Source organism: Diachasma alloeum, unplaced genomic scaffold, assembly GCF_001412515.2.
Source record: "Diachasma alloeum isolate Michigan unplaced genomic scaffold, Dall2.0 Dall_scaffold_00200, whole genome shotgun sequence".
NCBI classification, from domain to species: Eukaryota; Metazoa; Arthropoda; class Insecta; order Hymenoptera; family Braconidae; genus Diachasma; species Diachasma alloeum.
The window spans coordinates 2,020,738-2,029,084 of record NW_021680365.1 but is presented as its reverse complement, the minus strand read 5'-3'; the positions used below and the strand labels follow the sequence as shown (position 1 = coordinate 2,029,084).

At 35.2% G+C, this 8,347-nt stretch overlaps 1 protein-coding gene and 1 long non-coding RNA gene across 2 annotated transcripts in view; one reads left to right on the top strand and one right to left on the bottom strand.

The window, feature by feature from the left end:
- The window catches only part of LOC107035744 (adenylate cyclase type 6), a 136,025-nt gene that overhangs the window by 96,710 nt on the left and 30,968 nt on the right, over positions 1-8,347 (bottom strand). The gene's annotated exons all lie outside the window — the stretch shown is intronic.
- On the top strand, positions 4,468-6,412 carry LOC107035745. The gene is made up of 2 exons (XR_001460753.1): positions 4,468-4,604; positions 5,915-6,412. It is a non-coding gene; the product is annotated as an uncharacterized LOC107035745 (long non-coding RNA).

Here is an 8,347-nt window from a genome sequence, read left to right as displayed (position 1 = left end):
AACTGCGTGAAACACACAGTAGTATGAAACTTCAACTGCGTGAAATACACAGCAGTATGAAAATTCGGCTGCGTGAAACACACAAACTTCACGCATGCGTGGAGTGTATGGAGTGTACGGGAGTGATTCACGCAATGGTGCGAATAGTCACGGCCTATAAAATAGTCGCAAGGATCCCCGAGTCGAATAATTAGACCTGACAAGTTCTACTTAGTTCTTTCCGTTCAGAACTGGATAGGTCTTGGGAAGCCTCTTCACAAGTGCTTCCGAGACCTTTCTACCTCTGGTTATGTCCCATTTCAGCACTTGTTAGGTGTAAGCAGGACTTGTATTCGAACTTTCCAAATCCTTGCCGGTCCCCGTAATTCTATGGGCCTATATTAAATCTGCGTTCATATCCCTGTTTACTCATGCGTTATTGAAATAAAGAATGCAATTATTGTTTTTTTTTTAATCTCGAAAATCGACATTTCACGAGAGGGTGGAGGGGAGATGCATGTATGTGGAGGTTTGAAATTTTTACCCAACAAGGGGCGAAGGTTGNTATGCATGCATGTGGAGGTTTGAAATTTTTACCCAACAAGGGGCGAAGGTTGCAGAATCTATTCTAGCCACTCTTGTCCCTACGCTTGCATGCATTATCCAAATAAAAAATGAAAGTGTTAACAAATCTGACCATTGTTCCAAGTAAAAACCGAAAATCTGNATTCGAACTTTCCAAATCCTTGCCGGTCCCCGTAATTCTATGGGCCTATATTAAATCTGCGTTCATATCCCTGTTTACTCATGCGTTATTGAAATAAAGAATGCAATTATTGTTTTTTTTTTAATCTCGAAAATCGACATTTCACGAGAGGGTGGAGGGGATATGCATGCATGTGGAGGTTTGAAATTTTTACCCAACAAGGGGCGAAGGTTGCAGAATCTATTCTAGCCACTCTTGTCCCTACGCTTGCATGCATTATCCAAATAAAAAATGAAAGTTTTAACACATCTGACCATTGTTCCAAGTAAAAACGGAAAATCTGACCCTGTAGCCCCCGGTAAAATTTTTTTTTTCAGTTTTCACCTTTTCCACATATTTTTGAGAGTTCTGAATAGCCCGTCGCTTAAATAGTTGGAATCAACGTTCACCCGGCTAAAAAATTCGATTTTGGCGAAATTCGACTTTCCCCCGGGAAAAACGGAAAATCTGACCCTTTGAAAATTTGAAAAAAAAAAATTTTCAGTTTTCACTTTTTCCACATACTTTTCAGATTTCTGAATAGCCCGTCACTTAAATAGTTAGAATCAACGTTCACTCGGCTAAAAAATTCAATTTTGGCGAAAGTCGACTTTCCCCCTGAAAAAATCCAAGATCTGACACTTTGGTCCTCGTGACCCTTGTCACCTCCGAGGGTTTTATTGGCATCAGGGGGTCAATAAATACAGAATCAACGTTCACTATTTTTTATTTAAACACCGCCTGCAAACGGGGAGATGAGGGTGGCTAAAATATATTCTGCAACCCTGTCTCCTCGTTGGCTACAAATTTCAACCCTCCGCATACATGCCTTCCCCTTCACCCGCTCGTAAAATCACGCGTTCTCGGTAGCATCGAGGAGGATTTCTCAGGACCGAAAAGAACTGAGGATTCGAAAGGTCTCTGGAAAAGTACGTCGCAGAACTGATTAGGACTTACCAGGTCCATCTAGGTCTGGAGAGATCTTGAAAGACCTGTATACGTCCAATCAGAACCAAATCCTCCACTCGGGCGACTACATTCCATTGTAGTAATTACTTCTCCGGCCATAGTTACCGTAACCCATGAAAAATTGTTGAGGACTTTTTCACGAGAAGAATTATATGTTTCTCAGTGTGCAAAGTCATGTTCGCCAGAAATTTTTTTTTCGGCCTAATGACTAAATATACTAGTTTGGTTATGAAACTACTCAACAATGTAATGATCGAGTCAGTAAAGTAGTTTCATAAATAAAATATAATAATTGTACTGCTGAAAATTTTCGGCCGAATTTTCCGTGCCAAATTCCGGAAATTTTTATCACGTTCAAGTTCCACTGAAATTTCAGGAAATCTTATCATTGAAAAATCAAATATTTCATTGATTTTCTGTTCAAATAATCTGGAAATCAATAAATTACTTGAATTTCAATTGAATTATTTCTGAAAATTCAGAAAATCAGGAAAATTCAGGGAAAAATTGAAAATTCATGTCGTTTTGTTTCTGAATATGCAAATTCCACTGAAAATTCAATCAAGTTGTGAAATTTCCTGTCGCTCCCACTGAAAACTCAGGAATTTCCTTGAATTCTATCGGAAACTTTAAATTTCATAACCATTTTTCCCCTAAATTGGGTTCGATGTCACTCTCATGAGAATTACTACTATATTTTCCATGAAATTTCGAAAAATCTCCAACAGTGCAAGGAATTTGTTCAAAAAATCGAGAAATAAGTGGCCCTCTGTTACCCTTTAACACTGAAGTTATTCGTCACACCAAATTTTCAATGCGTTAAAAATCATTGAATTGTAGTCGTATCGAGTGTATTCTGCGCTTGACAGCAAACATGCCTCATCCATGAGGTGTTAACAATTTTTTAGATAACCAATTTTATTTTTTGCCTCTAACTCACCAAAATTTAATGGAAGTTCGTGAAACACGTGGAATACACTGCGATAAGTCTCGCTGAAGCTATAAACTTCCCCGAGGCCATTCTGCAAGAGTTTCGAGAGCGAAATTCGTTGAATTATCACTTCCTGTAATATTTTCAAAATATCACTGGTTGCAATGATCACTCAGAAAACATCGCATTCAAAAATTTTTCTTTGACCTTTTTTATTGTTCCGTTTGCCTGTCCCATCTGAGCCTTTTATATGATTGTCCTGTTTGTTTCCGTATATAATGTACTGCAGGATTTTTCTTTTAAACTTGAGCAGACATCGACAAAATCATAAATTTTAAATACAATTAAATTTTGAATAAGTCAAGTGTTAATATTACTCAACAATTATTAAATTATTAAATTAATCAGCAATTGAATATTCAAATTCCGAATTATTTTATCAATCAGTAACTGAGTTCGGCAGATTGACAATTATTTGGCTGATCGAAAATTCTTTTAATGAAATTTATCTATATTTACTCAATAGTTCAGTGACAATTCCATATTGTCGATTATTTCATTCAGTCAATTGAAAATTTAAATGATTAATTATTTTATTGTTTTTCAAATTTCAATGACGATAAGTAAACCTCGATTATTGTAAGGTGTAATTTCTCATAATGTTACTAATCTAATGTTGGTTTCCGATCTCTGAACTGAACCCTCTCGTTTCTTTGCAGGAAAACTTGAGGATAATAGACACCCAAAAAAAAGTACTGGTTCAAGTCGATGTCGGTTCGATTCTAACCGATTTTCGGCTTGATTCAGTATATATATTACTGTTCACCCGTAGCCCAATAAAATATTTTAAAAAATCTGATGTGAAGGTATCGCGTGACCCCAAATACCACACTCTGATTGGTCAAAATGAGAATTGAAAAAATTATCACATACATACGTTAAGACATGTTACACTGTTGGAAATTTTCGTCTGAATTTTCCGTGTCAAATCCCGGAAATTTTTGTCATGTTTGATTTTCACTGAAATTTCAGGAAATCTTGTCATTGAAAAATCAAATATTCCATTCACTTTTTGTTTGAATGATCTGAAAATCAATAAAATACTTGATTTTTCAGTTCAATTATTCTGTAAAACTTTAGAAAAATTGGGAAAATTCAGGGAAAAATTGAAAATTCATATCATTTTGTTTCTGAATATTTGTGTTCCACTGAAAAATCGATCAAATTGTGAAATTGCCATCTCACTCCCACTGAAAACTCAGCAATTTCCGTGAATTCTACTTAATACTTGAAATTTCATAACCATTTTTTCCCTAAATCCGATTCAATGTCACTCATGAGAATTACTATCATATCTTCTATGAAGTTTCAAAAAATTTCTAACAGTGGTGTTGAATAATGAAAACTAACGAATTTGGGGGTTGTTTTTGCCGAGTTTTTCAACTCACTTTCGAGTATCTAGCTGATCCTCTGTCTTCTGAAACCGATTTAGGCATATTCTCGTAAACATCTGATTGTGCCTTGTGGTCATTCACTTGACATTTCTGACTTGGTTTTCTTTTCATTTCTTCATCTTTTTCAAAAATTTCTACTATCCAATAAGAATCAAACAAAACTTCTTCTTTGGCGCTTATTTTTGTTGAAAATTATATAGTAATTTTGTTGAAAATTATTGAAAAACGTTGAAAATTGAAAAGTATTATTTCTTTACTTCACTGCGATGATATATTTTGTTCCCAGGAAATGTTCGATTGGCAAAATGATGACGTGACTACACATTGTTTCAGTTTATAGTTCCGGAATGGCTGTGAGCGTATATAATGGCCTCCGTTCTGTGGCTCAGTCACAGTCAATTCTCATACAAGAGCTCGAAAAACTACAGTCCACTCGAAAACCTCGGGAATTTTTCGTATTCTAACAATATGAAGCTCCTGAATTGCCTTCTTTGGCTGTTTTTTGCATTCTGCGCCGTCGACCTAGGTGAGTAGATACGCAACTATTCCATGATTTTATGAATGCCTCACGATTCAATCCACACGGAGAGAAAAGTTTGGTAAAAATGATCTCATCGGTCTGTATATCATACACTGTTGAACATTTTCGGCAGAAATTGCCGATACACTGAGACAAAAAATTTCCTCACACTGAGAGAAAAATATAATTCTTCTGACTATATTCCATCACCATCGAATTATAGTCGAAAAGTCCTCAACAATTTTTCATGGATTACGGTAACTATGGCCGCAGAAGTAATTACTACAATGGAATGTAGTCATTACAACTATTTTATAGTTCTCCTCACGATAGATTTGTCGCGGTTACTTTTGAACTTTGGTTAGTTTAACTGCATTTTGATTTGCAAAAATTACGCTTGTGAAGTTACTATAATGTTATGTGCCGCATACAAAAAAAAATCGTATCGTTCACCAAAATGCCTCAACTATTTTCTTATTGTAAATCGAACTTCAGATTTTTCTCTCAGTGCATATGTAGACAATATTTACTTGAGAGAAGTTAATCATTTTCATTGGCTCAAATCCCAGAATGTTTGGGCTTCACGGAATTCGATTAAATTTATCACTATCGTTTCGCGTTACACCATGAATATTAGTGATGCCGTCGAGACTAGTCGAGAATTATTTCGAAGAGATCGTCACGGTCTGAAAAAACCTCGAAAGTTGTGGAATCGTCGCAATCTCAAAAGACATTGGATCGGTGCATCTCGTCACAAATCCGGGAGCATTTATCTTGCCTGGATCTCGAGATTTTCGGTTTTTTAATTTCACGAGACGAGACGAGACAGATATCGAGACAAACACTTGAAAAACAGAAAATACTGAAACTCAGACGTGATTTCAATTATCGGAAGATAATTGAAAACTTTAAAATTAGAATAACTTGAAGATTCAATTATCATATAATTAAAGTTGATACGACCAATTCAATCAACATTCCCTAAATCCCCAACTAAGTGGTACAATCAATAAAAACTGTGAATTTCAGTTCAACTATTCCACAAAAATTCATAAAAATCAGGAAAATTCAGGTATATATTCTTGAATTATCAATAAATTGAAAATTTTGCATAACTTGTTACTGGAAATTCATGTTGTTATTGAAAATTCAAATAAATGAGGGAATTCTTGTCTTTCTGCTGCTAAAAAATTTGGAATTTCATTGAATTATCAGTGAAGCCTGAAATTTAATTATTTTTTCCACCTGAATCGCATTCACTATCACTCTCCTGAAATTTTTTTTTAACAATATCAGTTGTTTTTCCTTCATTTCAGTCTCATGCTCCCTAGCGCCAGAGGACTGCAATAGAAAATGTAGTGTAGTAAAGGCTACTATGAATATGAAGGAGAGTTTGAGCAACGGAAAATGTGTTTGCAAGGCTTATAACGAAATAGAGAAATGAATGCGCATATGCTATGGGTACATTCCTTATCAGGTAGTCATTAGGTCTTCAAATCGAAGAGTTCTGTATCAAATTGATAATCAATTGCTAGGAAGACATGAAAAATCATCAATTTTCTCCACTGTGACTACATCTTGCATTACTGAAATGATCACGATTATTCTAGTTGTTTACAAACAGAAATTAAAATCCATGTAAATTGTAATAACTCAATTTCCTACATAAAATTATGATTTTCGCCACGAAACAGCTTGGAGCACCATTTCATGTAAACAAAAATAAAACATTTGAAAGATTCTTGTCAAATTGGTGTAAAAATCGGATATAGAACTTGAATAAATCGAAAGTATTTAGACTACGTATGAATATACTAATTGAATCTTTATTTAATAAACCTTGAAGACTGCAGCACTGAGACAACACTGAGGTTCATGGTATATGATATTCGGGTGATTTCTATACGCATGTTGTGTATAGAAATCGCTAATTTGTATAATAAACACAAAAGTCTCGATTCTTATAGTAATCATACACGAACTGTATTTAGAAATTCTCCGAATATCATATATGGCGAATCTACAAGATTCCATCTGGAATAACATGAAAAGAATGTCTTTTATAACCCTTTAAGGTATATCCTAAGACAATACCACCCAAAAATTAGTCTCTATGGGTTTACGGAAAAAATTCTAAAAAACTGGATTTGTTGCATTTTCATAAATTATTGAGTTTTTCTGTCCTCATATGTCGTTGATAAAGGCAACAATAACTGTTTGAATCAAATAAGAGATTAATTGTTAATCAATTGTTCAAATCAAAGAAGAGATTATTTGATGAAATTTCTATTGTTTAGAGTTGAATATCGCAGAAACTCTGTGCTATAAAATTTTACAGAAAACTGACTGCTTTCGGAATTTATCAATTAACCACGAATTCGTTTTTAAGAAGATTGTTTCATCGAGGTAGGAGTACCCGAACGAGTATGAGTACCCGAACGCATACTACTAATTATGACCTATTTCTAAATTTTTATAGTTTTCCTCCCTTTTTTTAGTTTTAATTAAATAATGGTAGCAACAGCAATCAGCTAGAAGCCCGCATTTCACTATGTATTATCTCCTAAACTGTGTAGTACATCTAGTTAGAATTTTTTTCAATTGCTGGAAAATATTATAAACATTATTTATGAAAAACATGGGGACAATCGTAAGAAAAACATGTTTTCTAGAGATGCGTTAAGGACATCTAAGTACTTCGTTCAAGTTAGCGCATTTTTTTCAAGCAAGAAACTAAAATTGATATTGCGTCTAAAAAATACTCTTGGTCTATTCTATAAGGTCTGCAGAGGATTTTCTCCAGAAAAAATTGCTTGAACTACTTGGATACCCTTAACAATATACTTGGAAGGGCAACTGAATCCACGATCCCGTGGTCAGAGATGAAATTTTTTAAACAACTAAGGAAAATTATCCCTCGCCCACATTCGCTATTCCCCATCGGAACCCCGAGGAAATTCCATAAAACAAATTCCCGAGTGGAAATTCTGTTCAGGTCTTGATCAGAAACTGATCAAGTCCGATCCGAAATTCTGATCAGGCGTGTTACGCCTCTGCCTTAGGTTTTTCCACTAGAGTTATTGACCGGGTATGGGTCTCGTAGATCATCGCATAATTCTTACTCAATTTTATTTCCCCTTTGGCGCTTGATTTCCTCCCTGCAAATTCAATTTCAATAAAATTCCTGGAAAATTCCTCATCTCGGGAGACGTAATGCATTCTCCATCGTAAGTGATATTCTCGTTGCAATGCCACGCGCCTTCGATTTACCCGGCGAACAATTGACGCTCGTTTGCGTCACTACTGCGAAAATCGATTCTCCTACCCGCCCTGCAGGTCAATGTTAGCGGCCAGCGTTGCAATATAATAACCAATGAAAAATATATTAACCAGTAGAATCGCACAGGTTACACCCAACAAAAAAAAAAACTTCTCACCAGTACAAACCGGTGCTTGGGGAAAGTTCACTTTTGAAAAGTTCCAAAAATACTCGTCCGAAGTACATTTTGTGTCCTTGGATGAAGTACCACATCTGCCGATCGAGTAGAAATGGTACTGGGAGGAATTAGTATCACTACTTACTGCCAGTACTTTTAGTACTTTTCACAAGTACCAAAAGTACTGGTGAAAAGTAATTTTTCAACTTCTCTCAAGTACTTTTAGGACTTAATTTCAGTACTTCCAATTGATTACTTTATTGAAAAAAGTGAATATTATTACCGGATAGAATGGGCTTTCTTACGCATTTT